This window comes from Nelumbo lutea, chromosome 1 (genome assembly GCF_056320005.1).
Source record: "Nelumbo lutea isolate HS-2025 chromosome 1, American lotus-T2T, whole genome shotgun sequence".
Classification (NCBI taxonomy): domain Eukaryota; kingdom Viridiplantae; phylum Streptophyta; class Magnoliopsida; order Proteales; family Nelumbonaceae; genus Nelumbo; species Nelumbo lutea.
In genome coordinates this window covers 77691694-77711652 of record NC_142684.1, presented here as the reverse complement: position 1 = coordinate 77711652, position 19959 = coordinate 77691694, and positions in this window count along the sequence as shown.

Genomic DNA, 19959 nt, shown 5'->3' with positions numbered 1-19959 from the left:
ATCCATGTTCTTTTATTCTCTGAACTATGATTTTCATATGACTACAAGTCCATGCTATGGACCGGGAGTTCTACCCTCAAACCTCAAAGGTAGTTAATGGTGGTGGCAGAGAGGGCTTGGGCCATCCACTTCCACCACAAACCACTATAAAACTTTGCCTTTTAGGCTTTTTCCTAACTTTATTCGAATTGGGTGAATGGATAGAAATAGGGAATTTCAGGATTTTATGTGATGTGCTAAAATTATGTGTTCCCTCATCTCATGGAGTCATATATGACATCCCAGGTGAGGTATAGTGGTGAAACTAGTAGTATCTAATAGAGGAAGAAGTCATAGAGAAAACCAGCTAGCAACAATAAAACGCTACAACGATTTGATAATCAAAACTAAAAATTAAAAGTTGTTTCTTACAATGCTTGGCCTAACTTATATAATGTCAAGAAAAGAAGCATTACACAATTTGGCACCTCAATCATTTGCCAAAATATCTAAAGCAAAGGAGTAATTGGACAGACAAATAGGTATAAGACAAAAAGGGAAACTAGTAGTTACGTTGGCGGTGTCTGGAGTGTTATCGATATGTCAAAACATCGCTTAGAGTGATATCCGCTGGTTGCAAGAAGACTTGAGTGTTTTCATTCTTGTTTGGTCGCCACAGAGTTTTTGCTAATCGAATCGAGTTTGAGTGAAATAAAGCTTAGCTCGTAAGGTTCTTGAGCCTAATCGGGCTTATATATATATATAATACATACACAAAAATATTATACACAGAGAAAATAATATATAAATAAAAAATAAAAAATGTTATATATATATATATAATATTTTTATTTTTTATTAAAATGACTAGTTTTGATAAATTTTAAATTTTTATATGTTAAATAAAAAATAATTTTCTATTTTTATAAAATATTTGACTCATAATCTAGCTTGAGTCAAGCCAAGTCAAACTCGAGCTTTCAAGTTTTTGACTCAAACTGAATTCGAGCTCAAATCTTTAGCTTGAATTGAACTCAAACCTTATATTTTATTGGTGAATTGAGCTCAAATCTTTAGCTTGAATTGAACTCAAACCTTATATTTTATTGGTGAATTGAGCTCCAATAACTAAATATTCAACTTGGCTCGAATGGAATCCACCTTTAACCATACGCTAAGGTCTCTTCGTATGATATGATAAAAATATCTAATCTAAAATGCATTATGAAATAAGAGAGCTTCAAGAGTTAACTTTCTCGAATGGAGTTGCATGTTCTAATACCGAGTGAATGTAAAAAACAGAACCGAAGTCATTTTTACAAGAAATGATAGTTTGTTACTCATGGTCGTAGTTAGGTTTGGAAATTAATTAGAGGTGATGGATCTTGCCGTGACGCTCACGCCCTCTACCTTATAATACACATCTACCAATTCTGACGAGCATTCAAAGTGATCGATATTTCCTTCCTACGTAAACAAAGACCTTTTAAATTGACTTACAACATGTGGGACATCTTGATTGATTTTTTGGCTCGTGTGAGCAAGCTGGCACTTGTGCCAGGAAGCTTTGATATATTTATTTAGAATAATGGTAACAAAATCCTAACCGTAAAAAGCATCATGAATTGTTTCATATTGTACTCATTTTCTAACAAACTATTAAACTTGCTATGATCAAATTTCAATGTCCCTAGAGAGTAGATATCCGGGCTTATTTACATTTATAACTTTCCTCAAGTCAGTGATAGTGATCATAACAGAAGTGGTATATATGTTCTATTATTACCTTTTAATGACAAAACTAATCTTGACTGATTAGCCTATTCCATTAGGCTGTGTTTGGTTTGAAAGGTAGGTTTTCCATTCTTTTCCTTTCAAACCAATAAACACAGCCTTAACATTCACTCATCTCACAATCCATCAATAGTTTAATCATTGGGCGGTTCAATTCGAGTGAATAGATGGGAGTCACGAGAATATTTTTGGAATTTCATTGATCAAATCCTTGTCCAAAAAGATTTTTTTTTTTTTCAAAGTAAATTTAAATACATATAAGACCTGCAATAATGAAGAAATTATCTATTCACAACACATTTCTGCCAACAAAATTGTTCCAACCTCTACCAATAACTTGATTTAACACCACACACCTCATCATGAGACTGGGACTTATGATAAAAGTGGGACCCTTTACCGTGGAATTCAAAATTCTGAGATTGGCGTATAGTGTAGTTATCCCATTCAAATATGAATATGATTTGGTTAGGACCACCAGGACTTCGGGAATCCCAATGGATGGATTTTCGGAGGAACGTGAAGATTATTTAAAAGAAAGGACAAGGCATCAGGCATTTCTTGCTGACCAAAATGTATGTATCAATTCTTTAGTTATTGGCACTGATTTGATTCAACAGAAAATTTATTCTAAATGATGAAGACGTTAGTGGTGGGAATACTGGAAATTGAAATAGCAAATCTCTTGTTGACTTAAAGTCTTTCACCCTATTGCCACGTCAAGGGGATATTAGTTCTAGAAGAGCACACTGTTGACTAAAGTCTTTTATGGCCCAGACTGTTAAACTTGACCAAACCAAATTGAAACCCGCTGTTTAGTCTGATCTGATCTGAAAAATTTTAAAATTTTTGTTTACAAATCCAGCTAGGTTTTCTGAATTTCAGAAACCAGATCAGACCAGTGTTTTCAATTGTCATTGATCAATGATCAGTGCATTCCGCCCAAGAATCGTTCAGGTAACTAGTTCTATTTTATCCTAATTAAACTTGGTTCTTGGTACAAAAATATTGACTTGATCAGCGACCTACTAACCTAGACAGTCGAACCATCAATCCATTCAACCTGGATAATAATTTTTAGTCATTTTTTGTTTTAATTATTTTCTTTTATATTTTATTTTTTTAAGTTAAAACGGACCATCCCATTCAAACTGGGTCAGATGAAAAAACAATTAAAACCTTGGTTCAGATATATAGTAAAATGAATTATACAACTCCTTACTTTATGCGATGTAAATCTAACAAGATTTGAAACCTGATTCATTATTAAACACCTGATCAAACAAAACAATTAAACAAACGTAGTGTCTAGACAAAACCCCCCAAAGAAAAAAGAATGAATTAAAACAAAATCTTATTAACTTCTCTCTAATTGGGTTAAGCCCAATAAAATGGGACTATCCATATTAGAAATCGAAGCAAACTATAATTTCTGGTTTTGTATGAGATTCTATTCAAGTCAGACGGAATCAAACCATGAATACCCCTAAGTCCCTGTTTGTTTGTAATAGTGCAGTTTACCTGAGTAAGTACTTTACCTAGGAAATATGCATTTACCCATGTTCTTTTGATTTTTAAGATTTCTAGGTAAATAATAAAATGACATTTCTACCCATCAAAAGTAACTATTAAAATAGGTAAAATGATCTCATCAGGTCTTGTAAAAATTTCTCTCGGGAAAAGTTATTTACCCACATGGGAGATGGGTACGTTTTACCTAAGAAAGTAAGGATAACTTTACTGTGGGGTCCATTGCTTAATGCAAAAAGAACATAAAAAAATTGGTCAATAGGAAAAAATTATCCATTGACCAACTTTCCCATACATATTTACTTGCAAACGAATGAGGCCTAAAATGAATACCTTTTCCTTTTGAAAGCCAGATATCTCGTTTTTTTTTTTTATATCTACTATTAGTATCGATCACTTCACTCAGTCTAGAAATAATGTGTTTGAATCAGGAATTTTATTCGAGTCCACCCCACCTTTTTATTACACGTAATATAGTTTACTTAACTTCTCAAACTAATGCAAGAGAGCATAATCTCCTAAGAAGCTTAACAAAAAACAACAAAAATATAATTTCAAGTGGAATATAATGGCTGCTAACCTTTATTTTTCCTTAAGGATCTATAGATTGGTCATGAAAGCTTACCTTTCCCTTCCTTTTCCTACCTTTTCCTCCAAACCAAACATTACCTTAATGCATAGTTATTAAACCTTGACCCATTAGGTTGGTCTCCACTTCATTGTTCTTTGGATCTATTTGCACTTTCTTGCTTTGATGCTTTATATAGCAGCACCCCACAAGATATCTGGTTGCCTTTGTATCATGCCACTAAATCTTCTCAATTTCATATTGTTTAATCTCTCTTCCTCAGTGTTATCCATCATCCAATTCATTATTTGAATCAACTGGAGTCACCTTCTCCCTATCAACAATCAACCTGATTGGAATTTAAGTCAGCCTGTACCCACATTGTCCTTGGACTTCTTATCCACCATGTCGTTAATTGGAGATTCATCTACTCTACTCCCTCAAGCTGACTAAGTGTCATACATGCTCTTGGTTTTGCAATACAATTAATTCCACCCCGGCCCATTTGGTTTGTCCATATACACTCACTCTTTCATTATTATTATCAATTACTTCGAGCTAGCCGCGTTCCTATTGTTCCATTTCATAGTCATTCCCACGAGCATCTTCTGTCCAGTCTTTGCCTAATTATAGGGAAGAATTGGTTGTTATCCTTATTTGGTTCCATCTCTAACATTTATTTGTCATTCCCCTGCATATCAGGAACTTGGTGCAAAGCCAATGCATCATCTTCAACGGTAGATTCCACAAAAAAAGCGGATCTGCCCTATTAACAGGCCTCTCAATCTATTTGCACGATACATCTGCTGTGTCTTCTGTACTTCTGACAATATTGATTTTCTTCTCCTTCTCCCCTATAGCAATCACGGTTTTTTTTTCTTCCTTTTCAATTTGTTTCTTCTTCTATTTACAGTCCTCTGTGTCCAATCTTGTTGTAGTGGTGCTATAACTAGGAAGTTTCTCATTAAGATGTTTTGTCAATATTCTTCTTTCCGCATTCCTAGCCAATTTTAATGGATCAACTTAAAATAAAGTCTCGCACTAGTCAGTTGTTCCATTGTCGGATCTATTTTCAAAAACACAACCCACCACTAGTAAAATTGCTGATAGGGCTGCAAATAAGTTGGATCAGATCCGATTAGAATCCAAATTTGATTCAGTAAGAGCTAGATTTGGGTACTCCCTTTGATCCCAACAAATCAGATTGGATCAGAAAAGTCGATCTGTTTAGTTAATGGATCGAATTAGAAGATATCCCAATCCGATTTGCCACAACCTGATCCAATTTGTTAGTTATGAAATGATATTGTATTTTACATATTATATATTTATATTCTATATATTATTTATATAATTATATATATTATATATTATATTATGCGGATCGAATGTTGTTTGTCTCTCACCTTTTTAATGTTGACTTGCAACGAAGGTTCTCTCTATTCACAATTGCAACTCCCATGTTTGTTGGAAGAAAGCACTTTCTTTCTTCTCTAGGAGAGGATGATAATAGATCTTGGAGTATAAAATTAGATTATGAAGGGGCTGTTCAACAACATTGTTTGTTTTGTTTTTAAAAACAAACACAACTGCTACATTACCATAAACAAAATCAACCATGTTGTTTTTGTTTACAAATTAAAAAGCAAAACTATGTTATCTAACACCCCCTAAGTGGGTTTTTAAGGATATTGGTTTCATTTGCTTAATTTTCAGTCACTAGGATAGATTTTTATAAAGTTTTCCTTAATGTTTTACAAAGTAAAAGTTATGCAATAAGTACTTTGGGCATTTGGATAACTGCAATTTTCAAAGTAAAATTCTAAAAAAAAAACACAAAAAAAAGCCCAAAAGCATGCATGAAGCCACATTTCTTGACTTCATCCTCTGATCAATATTTTACTAACGGTCTCAAGTGATTACATGATGTGAAGGGAATGAGAGATCCACCGTATGGATGCCCAAAGATTGCGGAATAAAAGGCGAATTTCAAAATTTTTTCTCTCCCTTCAACTGGGAATCGCATTTCCTATTTTAGAAAAACATATTTTTCAATGATTAATCTTGAACCATTAACCAAACCAGATCTGAACCAAAAGAAGGAGGGAGGATGTACTTGATACGGAGAAATAATATCTCCCAATGGAGTGTTCATGCCCAAAGAATGATCCAAAGACTGATCCCACTGAAGATGGCACAGTGCAGGATGGAGAAGAATCAGCAATGTTCTTCAAAAGAACTTGACCCTTCCCAATAATCAACTGGATGGCTTGTGAATACAACTCCAATCAATCTTTTCCCAAAACATTGATATCAAGATCAGATCTTGATCTTTCATGGAGAATTGCCGTGAAAGCCATACTTTCACTGTAGTTAACATTCCTACATCATTCCCAATGAGTAGAATGTCATATATATACAAAACCAAGAACGTAACCTTGTCACCTCTGGTCTTCCTGTAAACATAGGGTTCATCCGGATTCTGCTCGAAGTCAAACGAATTGACAGCAGAGTCAAAACGGATGTTCCAACTTCTAGAAGCTTGCTTAAGTCCATAAATGGATCTATTAAGTTTACATACCATGTTTTCCTGACCTGCAGCAATGAAGCCTTGCGGCTGCTGCAGATATATATCTTCAGTAAGATCTCCATTCAGGAATGCAATTTTGTCATCCATCTGTCAAATCTCATAATCCTGGTATGCTACTACAGCTAGCAGAATCCTAATGGATTTAAGCATGGCCATAGGCAAAAAGGTTTCCTCATAATCGATGCCCTCTTTCTGAGTGTACCCTTTCGCCGCCAGTCGAGCTTTGAAGGTCTCAACCCTACCATCGGGGCCCTTCTTTCTCTTGTAAATTCATTTGCAACCGATTGCTTTTACCCCGGAGGGTGGATCTACTAGAGCCCAGACTCCATTGGTCTCTATTGAGTCCATCTCTACTCTCATGGCCTCCACCCACTTCTAGGAATCTATGTCCAACATAGCTTTCACGTAAGTCACGGGATCCTCCTCACTAGTCAAGGTTTCCACCAGGTAACTATCCTGGTCATAACCATAACGGACCGGTGGCCTGGATACCCGAGTGGATCTTCTAGGTTGGTCACTACCTGAAACTTGTAGGACGTCTCCCACTGCTCCTGAGCTCTCCTCATCAAGAACAATTTCCTGACGATGGGTGTCCAGAATGTAATCGGTTTCCAAGAATTGTGCATTTCGACTGCAGAACACTTTCTGCTCACTTGGGTCATAGAATAGGTAACCTACAGAGCCTTTTGGGTAGCCTACAAATAGGCAACGGCTGGTCTTGGATTCCAACTTGTCTGCACTCGTTCTTTTAACGTGTGCTGGACAACCCCAAATCTTCAAGTGTTTGACACTTGGTTTCTTTCCGGTCCAAAGTTCATATGGAGTATTCGGAACCGATTTGGTTGGAACCCGATTCAGCACGTAAATCGCAGTCTCTAATGTGTAACCCCAAAAGGATGTGGGTAACTCTAAGTGTATGAGAAGCGACCGGACCATATCCAATAAGGTCCTATTCCTCCTCTCTGAAACACCGTTAAGTTGTGGTGTAGCAGGAGGAGCTAATTGTGGTACTATCCCATTGTCCTTTAAGTAGTCCCTGAATTCGTCAGAGAGATACTCGCCACCTCGATCTGATCAAAGGGCTTTAATTTCTCTCCCTAACTGTTTCTCGACCTCTTGTCTGAACTCTTTGAACTTTTCAAAGGATTCAGACTTGTGTCTCATTAGGTACACATAACCATATCGTGAAAAATCTTTGGTAAATGTAATGAAATACACGTGTTGGTTACGGGTCCTAACACTCAGGGAACCACATACATCACTAAAGGCCTCTTTGTCATCTTACCCTAAAGGCAAGGCTCACAAGTGGGAAGATCTTCTACAGTTAGAAAATCCAAAGAACCATCCTTTACCAGTCTTGTGATTCGGTCAATACCAATATGGCCAAGTCGGTAATGCCATAGGCACGTGGGATTAACTGTATCACGTGCTCTTTTCTTGGGGGTTTCGGCCGACGTAGTTTCAGCTATGTTAGTTTCTAGAGAAGGATGTGGAACATAGAGACCGTTCTCCAGTTCCCCATATGCGATGAATTTATTGTTTCTTTTAATAGTAATCGTATTACTGAAAAAGACAGAATATCCATCCGCACACAGTTTTGAGACAGAAATCAAATTTCTTCTTAGATTTTGCACAAAAAGACAATCTTTAAGTACAATATTTCCTTCTCTAAATTTTAATTCTATGGTGCCTATTGTCGTAGCTGCAACGCTTGCAGAAGTCCCCAAGTAGAGCATCACTTCTCCATCATTCAGCCTTTTGCTTATTTTGAACCCCTGTAGTGAGTTACACGCATGAGTTGAAGCCCCGGAGTCAATACACCAGGACGCAAAAGCCACTAATAAGTTAGTTTCTATGACACAAGATTCGAAATTACCTTTCTTGGATTCCAGATATTGAGGACAGTTCCTCTTCTAGTGGCCGGTTTGTTTGCAGAAGTGACATGCATCTGCTATCCTGTCCTTCTTCTGCTTCTTGGGCTTGGTAGTCTTCTTCTGAGGCTTCTTTGCCTTCCTCTTTTTCTTGCCCGTTTTGTTAGCTTCAACAAGCATCACCACAGGCTCATCCTTCTTAAGTAAGTCCTCAGCCCTTTGCAACATATTGCTCAACTCTTGGACGCTGACATTCAGCTTATTCATATTATAGTTTAATATGAACCCATTGGAGGAAGAGGGCAAGGAGTTCAGAAGGCATCTACTTGAGTCCCAAGATCTAGCCCGGATCCAAGGGCTTCCAGCTCGTTAATGTAACCCATCATCTGAAGACAATGGTCGTGAATTTTCTGCCCCTTGGACATCTAGGCGGTCATGAACATTTTCAAGACCTTCTGCCGAGTAGAACGGTTCTGCTCTTCATACATTGTTTTCAGACTGTCCAATATGTCCTTAGCGAGTTCGATCTGATCGAACTACCTCAGTATTGAGTTGTCCAAAGAAGCAACGACATAGCAGCGGGCTAGGGAGTTTTTATCCTCCCAATCTTGGAATTCTCTCCTACGGGCTTCAGAAGCCCTATCACCCAGACATTCCGGGGCAGGAGACTTGACTACCTTATCTAATTTTTCAGATGTTAAAACCAGCATCAGGTTACGGTACCAGTCGGCATAGTTTGGGCCTTTAAGCTTGTTGTCGTCAAGAAGCTTTGCAAATTGTCCGTTTGCCATTTTCTGATAAAACAACAAATATCAGTCCACAACCTTATATGATTCATGTTCATTACATAGATATGGATTTTAATCTACGTTCCATTTCCATTTATTCATCTATGAGATTTCCCTCCTTTCTCAGTGACGGAGACTACGGGTTGTCTCTGGAAATGTGGGAAATCACATAGGGTGCATGGAGCCAACTGTTTCAGCTGCATAACCCCACCACCTTTCTGTGAATGATCATATCCACTCATCACATGAGCTTTCCCTTTGGCCTCTGTCAGACAAGGTTCAGAGTCGTTTTTAGGTAAACCTTTTTGTCTAGTGAGTGCTTACCCATCATGTTTGTGAATACCAAGGTACCGTGAGAGAGTTCCCATTTTCTGGTGAAATCCCTCCCACATCGGTCTATGACGCCCCTATCATCTTATGAAACACTCAGACAAGCCCAACAATAAATGGATAGCCCATTTCTAGTGCGTTTCCTCATTACTGAAGGACCCATCCTCATGCTAATGATGGAAGGCCTTTAGAGAGTTCATCATATGAATCTCCCTATCACATGCACTCATATTAGTTGGAGGGAACAGTTAATTACGCCCTAGTTCTTATTTTAGGTCAAACCAAAGTGGCTCCCACTGACTTTCATAAAGCCAGATTTCAGTGGGCCTAAATCGGATAGGGTTCCACATGTAACCTCTTCAGGAGGTGTGGGGCCCACCATTGAGAAAAGTCATCCAATGACCATGAGGGACACCATGGTAATGATGTGCATTCAGCCATGGTGTGTGTAAGAGCCACTATTGAATCTGCATGGGCCAAGCACTTATGGCCCATGAACGTAGCACATCACATACATCCATACATCACATGCAATGAGGAATTGATCCAATCAATTAATTATCTGTAATAGCCCATTTGAAGCCCATTTTCATCTATAATAATAACAATTAATATCATCTAGGTATATGGGCTGAATCAGGGTTACCCAGTTCGGCCCATATAGCTTGTTCCTTTGAAGTGGGCTTTTGGTAGTTTTAACAATTTAAAACTGGGCCTTACAGGTTGGGCTGAATCAACCATTTAATTAAACATCAATCCTTAGGCCCATAAGTGGGAAAATTAGGGCTGACTTTCAGCCTTGATTAAACCCTAGATTCGGTCCAAACAATTTGAACCAATCTTGGTTCGAATGGGTCTAGGGTTTGATCTTTAATTAAATCTTTAATTCAAGAAAATAATATGAAATTAAAGAACTGATAAAAGAAAACAAGAATCAATCAATCTAGGGTTGTTCGTACAATCCATCCTGCAAAACAGAGGCTAGATCACAGAATGCAGTTTCATAAACTGCAAATCGCAGGTAGCGAATGTCCCATTTGTGAAATCTCCTTCCTTGCACCGCCATCTTCGATCCAAAAATAAATTAAATAGAGAACCTAATTTCTATTATAATTACATCAGATTGAATACCTATACATTCAGTCTAAAAATAAAAAAAAAATATTTACAAACCAAATGTAATGAATAAATCAAGAAACTGCAAATCTTGCAGGTTCCCTGCGCAAACCAAGAATTCGATCTCCTCTTGTACGAACAGCCCATAAATCAATAAAATCATAAAGAACTATTTTAAACAATAATCAGATTTATATAAAATTAATTTCAGATTATTAGCCCATTAATTTTGGGAACAAATTTCCCAAAACGCATATCTGCGCAAATCGGGTAGAACACCTTCTGTCCATTTGCGCAGGTTCAGATCTGAAACAAAATGGTTCAAGATTTGAACCATGGCTCTGATACCACTAAAGGGATGAGATATCCATCACATGGACGTCCAAGTCTTGCGGAATGGACTGGGTGAATTTCAAAAAATTTCTCCCATCTTTGCAGGGAATCGAATTCCCTATTTTGAAAACATATTTTCAAGGATCAATCTTGAACCATGAACCAAATCAAATCTGAACCAAAAGGAATAGGAGGGAGGATATACCTGATACGGAGAAACAATATCTCCCAATGAAGGTGTTCACGCCCAAGGAAGGATCCAAAATCTGCTCCCACTGAAGATGGCGCAGTGTAGGATGGAGTAGGATCAGCAATGTTCTTCCAAAAGAACTTGACCCTTCGCAAGAATCAACTAGATGGCTTGTGGGTACAACTCCAACCAATCTTTTCCCAAAAGATTGGAATAAAAATCAGATCTTGATTTCTCCCAAGAACTGGAGATCGAACTAAAGGTAATGGCGACGGTAGAAAGGAAGCGACAGGAGAGAATTCGCAGGGTGCAGAAATCTCTGTTCTTGTGATTTTCAGCTCTGAAGAGAATTGAACATCAATCACTAACTCTCTGTGTGTCGCCCCTTTTTTCTTTCCTAATCTTAAAGGGATCAGCTCCTAATCTCATTAGGAGTTGTTAATCCAAATCATATTTGGGTTAGAAGTCCCTTTAAGTGATAAGGGATAACCCCTATCTTATCTGCAGATCAGATCAACCATCTCCTAATCTAATTAGGAGGTTTCCATATCTAAATCTCATTTAGATCTTGGACTCTCTAAGTGGATAGGGTCTAGGCCCAATCCTAACAGCTGATCCATCTCAAAATTCGCCCCCTTTTAATTGACTGATCAAATCAGCCCAGTTCGAAATGGGCTTAAGGCCCATTTATGGTTATTTACTCACTTAGCCTTCCAAACTGCTGCCCAGTTGGGCTTCCTTGTATAGTGTGGGACCCAAACATTGATCTACACATCAGCCACATGGGTTCGGTGCAGCCTTTGTTACAAGGCCTGGCTGAATACACTGTTAAAGACAGTACACCCCCTGAAAACCCATTTTATGGGCTCTATGGGCCCAACACTTACCCTAAGTGGTCCCTGGGCCAAGCCACCTTGTAACACCCAAGGACTGTGGGCAGATGCAAGATTAACCCATCAGGTATTATCCTCAATGGTCTTACACATAACCTCTCAGCCCATAATGATCAAACACTGACGACAAGAGAGGACCTCTCCCTCGGTTGTAAGGAACAGTGTTGCACTCTCAGCTTATATGGATCCTGGGAATTAAAACCTTTTGCAAACCATTTCAAAACCATAACATATATATATATATATATCTTTATATAAATGTATTTTGCAAAACAAATCTCAACGATTGAAATCGGCTGTATGTGCCTAGGGTCTCACCCTAGCAACTGAGACAGGCCACCCCAACCGACTTGGTGGCACCACAGTGTCAGCCTTGTTAGGATAGGTCTCCCCAGACCGATCCACTGGCTGCGAACGTTCTAAACTAACACGATTCTCATTAAGTGTCCAATTTAAGGGTATTACAGAGAAACATACCAAGGGAACATGAATCAAATATGCATTTTTATTCATTTACAATAAAATCAAAAAGTACATCATTTTGATTGAAGCTAAGAGCATACAAAACTGTCTAACAGGAGACTACGGGTTGTCTCTGGAAATGTGGGAAACCACATAGGGTACATGGAGCCAACTGTTTCAGCTGCATAACCCCACCACCTTTCTGTGAAGGATCATATCCACTCATCATATGAGTTTTCCCTTAGGCATCTGTCAGACAAGGTTCAGAGTCGTTTTCAAGTAAACAATTCTATCCAGTGAGTGCTTACCCATCATATTCGTGAATACCAAGGAACTGTGAGAGAGTTCCCATTTTCTAGTGAAGCCCCTCCCACATCGGTCTATGACGCCCCTATCATCTTATGAAACACTCAGACAAGCCCAACAGCAAATGGATAGCCCATTTTCTAGTGTGTTTCCTCATTACTGAAGGACCCATCCTCATTCTAATGATGGAAGGCCTTTAGAGAGTTCATCATATGAATCTCCCTATCACATGCACTCATATTTGCTAGAGGGAACAGTTAATTATGCCCTAGTTTGATCTAGGTCAAACCAAAGTGGCTCCCACTGACTTTCATAAAGTCAGATTTCAGTGAGCCTAAATCGGCTAGGGTTCCGCACGTAACCTCTTGATGAGGTGTGGGGCCCACCACTGAGGGAGGTCATCCAATGACCAAAAAGGGACACCATGGCAATGATGTGCATTCAGCCATGGTGTGCGCAAGGGCCACTGTCGATTGAGCATGGGCCAAGCACTTATGGCCCATGTACGTAGCACCTCACACATCCATACATCTCATGCAGGGATAAATTGATCCAATCAATTAATCATATGTAAGGCCCATTTGAAGCCTTTATTGAATCCATAATATTATCTAGGTATATGGGTCGAATGGTTCAGCCCATATAGCTTTATGAGTTAAGTGGGCCTTTAGCAGTTTTAACTATTTAAAACAGGACCTTTACAGGTTGGGCCGAATTAACCATTTAATTAAATATCAATCCTCAGACCCATTAGTGGGAAAATTAGGGTTGACTATCAGCCTTGATTAAACACTAGATTCGGTCCAAACAGTTTGAACCAATCTTGGTTCGAATGGGTCTAGGGTTTGATCTTTAATTAAATCTTTAATTCAAGAAAATAATCTGAAATTAAATACTGATAAAAGAAAATCAAGAATCAGTCAAACAGGGTTGTTCGCACAATCCATCTTGCAAAACAGAGGTTAGATCACAGTTTGCAGTTTCATAAACTGCAAATCGCAGATTGCAATTCTCCCATCTGCGAAATCTCCTTCTCTGCGCCGCCAACTTCGATCCAGAAATAAAATAAATAGAAATACTATTTCTATTAATAATTACATTAGATCGAATACCTATACATTCAGTCTAAAAATAAAAAAAAATTATTTTACAGACCAAATGTAATAAAGCAATCCAAAAACTGCAAAATCGCAAGTTCCCTGCGCAAATCAAGATTTCGATCTCCTCTTGTACGAACAGCCCATAAATCAAGAAAATCATAAAGAAAAGTTCTAAATAAAATTAATTTCAGATTATTCACCCATTAATTTTGGGAACAAATTTCCCAAAACCCATATCTGCGCAAATCGGGTAGAATGCCTTCTGCCCATTTGCGCAGGTTCAGATCTGAAACAAAATGGTTCAAGATTTGAACCATGGCTCTGATACCACTGATGGGAATGAGAGATCCATCGTATGGACGCCCAAAGATTGCGGAATAAAGGGCGAATTTCAAAATTTTTTCTCTCCCTTCAATTGGGAATCGCATTCCCTATTTTAGAAAAACATATTTTTCAATGATTAATCTTGAACCATTAACCAAACCAGATCTGAACCAAAAGGAGTAGAAGGGAGGATGTACCTGATATGGAGAAATAATATCTCCCAATGGAGGTGTTCACGCCCAAGGAAGGATCCAAAGATTGCTCCCACTGAAGATGGCGCAGTGCAGGATGGAGCAGAATTAGCAATGTTCTTCAAAAGAACTTGACCCTTCGCAAGAATCAATTAGATGGCTTGTGAGTACAACTCCAATCAATCTTTTCCCAAAACATTGATATCAAGATCAGATCTTGATTTCTCCCAAGAAGTGGAGATCGAATTGGAGACAATGGCAGCGGTAGGAAGGAGGCGGCAAGAGAGATTTCGTAGGGTGCAGAATTCTCCCTTTTTGATTTCAGTTCTAAAGACAAGAGTTTTGGGTTGCATATCTAAAGGCTGCCGCCCCTTCCTCCTTTTATAGATTTAAAGGGATCAACTCCTAATCCTATTAGGAGCTACTGATCCAAATTATATTTGGATTAGAAGTCCCTTCAAGTGATAAGGGAGAACCCTTATCTTATCTGCAGATTAGATCAGCCATCTCCTAATCTAATTAGGAGGCTTCCAGATCTAAATTTTATTTAGATCTTGGACTCTCTAAGTGGATAGGGTCTAGGCCCAATCCTATGAGCTGATCCACATCAGAATTCGCCCCTTTTAATTGACTGATCAAATCAGTCAAGTTCGAAATGGGCTTAAGGCCCAATTAAGGTTATGTACTCACTTAGTCTTCCAAACTACTGCCCAGTTAGGCTTCCTTGTATGGCGTGGGACCCAAACATTGATCTACACATTTGCCACAAGGGTTCGGCCCAGCTTTTGTTACAAGGCCTGGCCAAATACACTGTTATGGACAGTGCACCCCCTGAAACTCATCTTATGGGCTCTATGGGCCCAACACTTACCCTAAGTGGTCCCTGGGCCAAGCCACCTTGTAACACCCAGGGGCTGTGGGCAGATGCAAGATTAGCCCATCGGGTATTATCCTCAATGGTCTTACACTTATCCTCTCAGTCCATAATGATCATACACTGCCCGACAAGAGAGGACCTCTCCCTCGGCTGCAAGGAACAGTGTTGCAATCTCTGCTTACATGGATCCCGGGAATTAAAACCTTTTGCAAATCATTTCGAAACCATAGTATATATATATATATATATTTTGCAAAAAAAAAATCTCAAGAATTGAAATCGGCTGCCGGCAGTCTTGGTTTCCATCAGAGAGAGTGCATCCCCGATCATTACCTTTGTCTGACAAAGGGGCTGATCCTGTCACTATGAGCACCCACTCAGATGAATTATCGGACTGTCCCAATATACCCAGGTTTTGACCCCTGCTAAGGATCTCACTAATTGGTATATCAAAGACAACCCAATCTGACATCTAGTGCAGTATCATAATCGAGTCTAGGGGTTGGTGTAACTTTCCAGTTTTGCCCATTAATCTCCAAGGTCTAGGGCAATACTGGAAATCTGGTTCAGTTCATAGATTCAAGTAATCCTACACTGTATGTGCCTAGGGTCTCACCCTGGTAGCTGGGACAGGCCCACCCCAACCGACTTGGTGGCACCACAGTGTCAACTTTATCAGGATAAGTCTCCCTAGACCGACCCACTGGCTGTGAACATTCTAAACTAACACGAGTCTCATTAAGTGTCCAGTTTAAGGGTATTACACAGAAACATACCAAGGGAACATGAGTCAAATATGCACTTTTATTCATTTACAATAAACTCATAAAGTACATCATTCTGATTGAAGCTAAGGGCATACAAAACTGTCTAACATGATGATACCCTTTTACGATTAGAAATAAGGGTAAATTTCTTAAACTACCCTTATGGTTTAGCTAATTAACTAAATATACCCTTACTGTTTGAAAATTGACTAATGCTACCCCTACTGTTTTTGACAATTGACTAATACTTCCCTTACCGTTAACATCCACTATTATTCCAACAAAACTAGTATACACATGATGAGACCATATGGTGTTTAAAATTCTTTTAAAACCCAATATTACCCCCTCCCTTATCCCGAATTCATTTTTCAAGAGACTAAAAAATAAACATTGTTCATCGTCTCTTCCAATTCTTGGCACAACAGTGGCAAATCGGCATTGACCCTCTCCACCTCCAACCAGGACCCTTCCCCAATCTCTCTCTCTCCTCTTCACTCTCTCTTTCCCCCTCTTCTTCATCTTCTTTTGTTTCTCCTTCCTCCTCTTCTACTCATTCCTCCATCATCATCTCTGTTCATTGCCTTCTTGACGGTGAACAGAGATCAAGATGCTCAATGCTAAATACTAGGTTATGGCCCATCAATTCAGGGAGTTGAAGAATGAGGCCAAAATTCAAGATCTTAGCTCACAGGACTGAGATCAAGATGCTCGAGGCCAAATACCAGGTTTTAGGTGTTAGACAATTATGCCCTTTATCTCCAATCAGATTGATGTACCTTTTTGACATTTATTGTAAATGAATAAAGTACATAATTGATTCATGTCATTGTGGTGTGTTTCAATGTAATACCCTTAAATTGGACACTTAATGAGACTCGTGTTAGTTTAGAATCTTCACAGCCGTTGTATAGATCTGGGGATATTTATCTTGCCAAGGCTGACACTGATGTGCCGCAAAGTTGGTTAGGGTGGCTTGTCTCAGCTGCCAGGGTAAGACCTGAGGTACATGCAGTGTGGGTTTTCTTGAAACCCTGAACCGAACCAAAATTCCAATATTGCCCTAGACTTTGGAGATAGATGGACAAAACTGGAATGTTACACCTGACCCCTAGACTCAATTATGATAGTACACTAGGTGTCGGATTGGGCTGTCTTTGATATGCCAATCAGTGAGATCCTTAGAGGAGAGTCAAAACCTGGGTATGTTGGGACAGTCTAAGAATTCATCTGAGTAGGTGATCATAGTGATAGGATCAACCCCTTTGTCGGACAAAGTGAATGATCGGGGATGCACTCTCTTTGATGGAAACCTAAACTACTGGCAGTTGATTTCAACCGTTGAAATTTGTTTTGCAAAATATATTTATATAAACATATACACACACACATACACACACATACATACAAAATATATTTATATAAGGACCCAAATTGTACATGGATGGTTATTCTATCTTATTCAGTAATGTGATTACTATTAAACGGAATAACAAATTCCTCGCATATGGAGAACTTGAGAATGGTCTCTATGTTCTCCATCTTTCTCTGGAAACAAACCTTACCGAAACTACGTCGAAAATAATCCCCAAGAAGAGGACCCGTGATATAGTGAATCCCACGTGTCTGTGGCATTACCGACTTGGCTACACTAATATAGATCGTATCACAAGGTTGGTAAATGATAGTCCTTTGAATTTTCTAACTGTAGAAGATCTTCTAACTTGTGAACCTTGCCTTCAAGGTAAGATGACGAAACAACCATTTAATGGTAAGCCTGAAAGATGTACATGCACACTTAACTTTATACATATTGATGTATGTGGTCCCCTGAATGTTAGGACACGCAACCAACATATTTATTTCATAACCTTTACCGATGATTACTCACGGTATGGTTACGTGTACCTAATGAGACATAAGTTTGAATCTTTTAAAAAGTTCAAAGAATTCAGACAAGAGGTTGAGAAACAGTTAGGGAGAGAAATTAAGACCCTTCGATCAGATTGAGGTGGCGAATATCTCTTTGACGACTTCAAGAACTACTTAAAGGACAATGAGATAGTATCACAACTTGCTCCTCCTGCTACACCACAGTTAAATGGTGTGTCAAAAAGGAGTTACCGGACTTTATTGGATATGGCCCGATCACTTCTCGTACACTCAGAGCTTCCCACATCCTTTTGAGGTTATGCATTAGAGACTGCGATATACGTGCTGAACTAGGTTCCAACCAAATCCGTTCCGAAGACTCCCTATGAGCTTTGGACCGGCAAGAAACCAAGTGTAAGACACTTGAAGATTTGGGGTTGTCCAGCACATGTTAAAAGAACTAGTGCTGACAAATTGGAATCCAAGACCAACCGTTGCCTATTTATAAGCTACCCCAAAGGCTTTGTGGGTTACTTATTCTATGATCCGAAAGAGCAAAAGGTGTTTTGCATTCGAAATGCCCACTTCTTAGAAGAAGATTACATCTTGGATAATCATCATCAGGAAGTTGTTCTTGATGAGGAGAGCCTAGGAGTAGTGGGAGATGTCCCACCAGCTCCAGAAAATAACCAACCTAGGAGATCTTCCTGGGTTTCTAAGGCTCTAGTTCATTTTGGCTATGACTAAGAAAGTTACTTGGTGGAAGCCACGACCAGTGAGGAGGATCCCGTGACTTATGCGGAAGCTATGTTGGATATAGATTCCTTGAAGTGGGTAGATGACATGAGAGCTGAAATGGACTCAATGGAGACCAATGGAGTCTGGACTCTAGTAAATCCGCCCCCTGGGGTATAGGCAATTGGTTGCAAATGGATTTATAAGAGGAAGAAGGGCCTCGATGGCAAAGTTGAGACCTACAAGGCTCGTCTTGTGGCGAAAGGGTACACTCAGAAAGAGGGAATCGATTATGAGGAAACCTTCTCGCTTGTGGTCATGCTTAAATCCATTAGGATCCTGCTAGTTGTAGCAGCTTACCATGACTACGAGATTTGGCAAATGGATGTCAAAATTGCGTTCCTGAATGGAGATCTTACTGAATATATATATGTAGCAACAGCAAGGTTTCATAGCTGCAGGTCAGGAACACATGGTATGTAAACTCAACCAATCCATATATGGACTTAAGCAAGCTTCTAGGAGTTAGAACATCCGGTTTGACTCTACCATCAAACTGTTTGACTTTGAGCAAAATCCGGATGAACCCTGTGTCTATAGGAAAACCAGTGGTGATAAGGTTATGTTCTTAGTTCCGTATGTAAATGACATTCTACTCATTAGGAATGATGTAGGAATGTTAACTATGGTGAAAGTGTGGCTTTCACAGCAATTCTCCATGAAAGATCTTGGAGAAGTCTCCTACATACTAGGTCTTTGACTCTATAGAGATAGTCCGAAGAGGATAATAGGATTATCCCAATCTGCTTACATTGATAAAATAGTCAATAGACACAGCATGGAGAATTCCAAGAAAGGAAATGTTCCTTTCAGGCATGGAGTAACTCTCTCCAAGGGTATGTCTCCCAAGACTCTCGAAGAGATTGAGGGCATGAAAGATGTTCCCTATGCCTCAGCCATAGGGAGCATCATATATGACATGTTGTGCACTCATCCTGACATTTCTCAAGTAGTGAGTGTGGTAAGTAGATACCAATCTAACCCAAGGCAGGAGCATTGGACCGCTGTTAAAAACATACTAAAATACCTTCGAAGGACAAAAGAGTTTTGTCTGGTATTTGATGGTAGTTCACTACAGATTCAAGGGTATACCGATACCGACTGCCAGTTAGATCCAGATGGTAGAATGACTACATCTGGTTACATCTTGACGATGAGGCCCTGAGTAGTAAGAATAACAGTCCACAACCCGAGCCAAATACATTGTCGTAAGTGAGGCTGCCTTAAGAATGAAGGTGTTCATTCTGGAATTTGGAATTCAGCACATTACCTATTCCACTGTT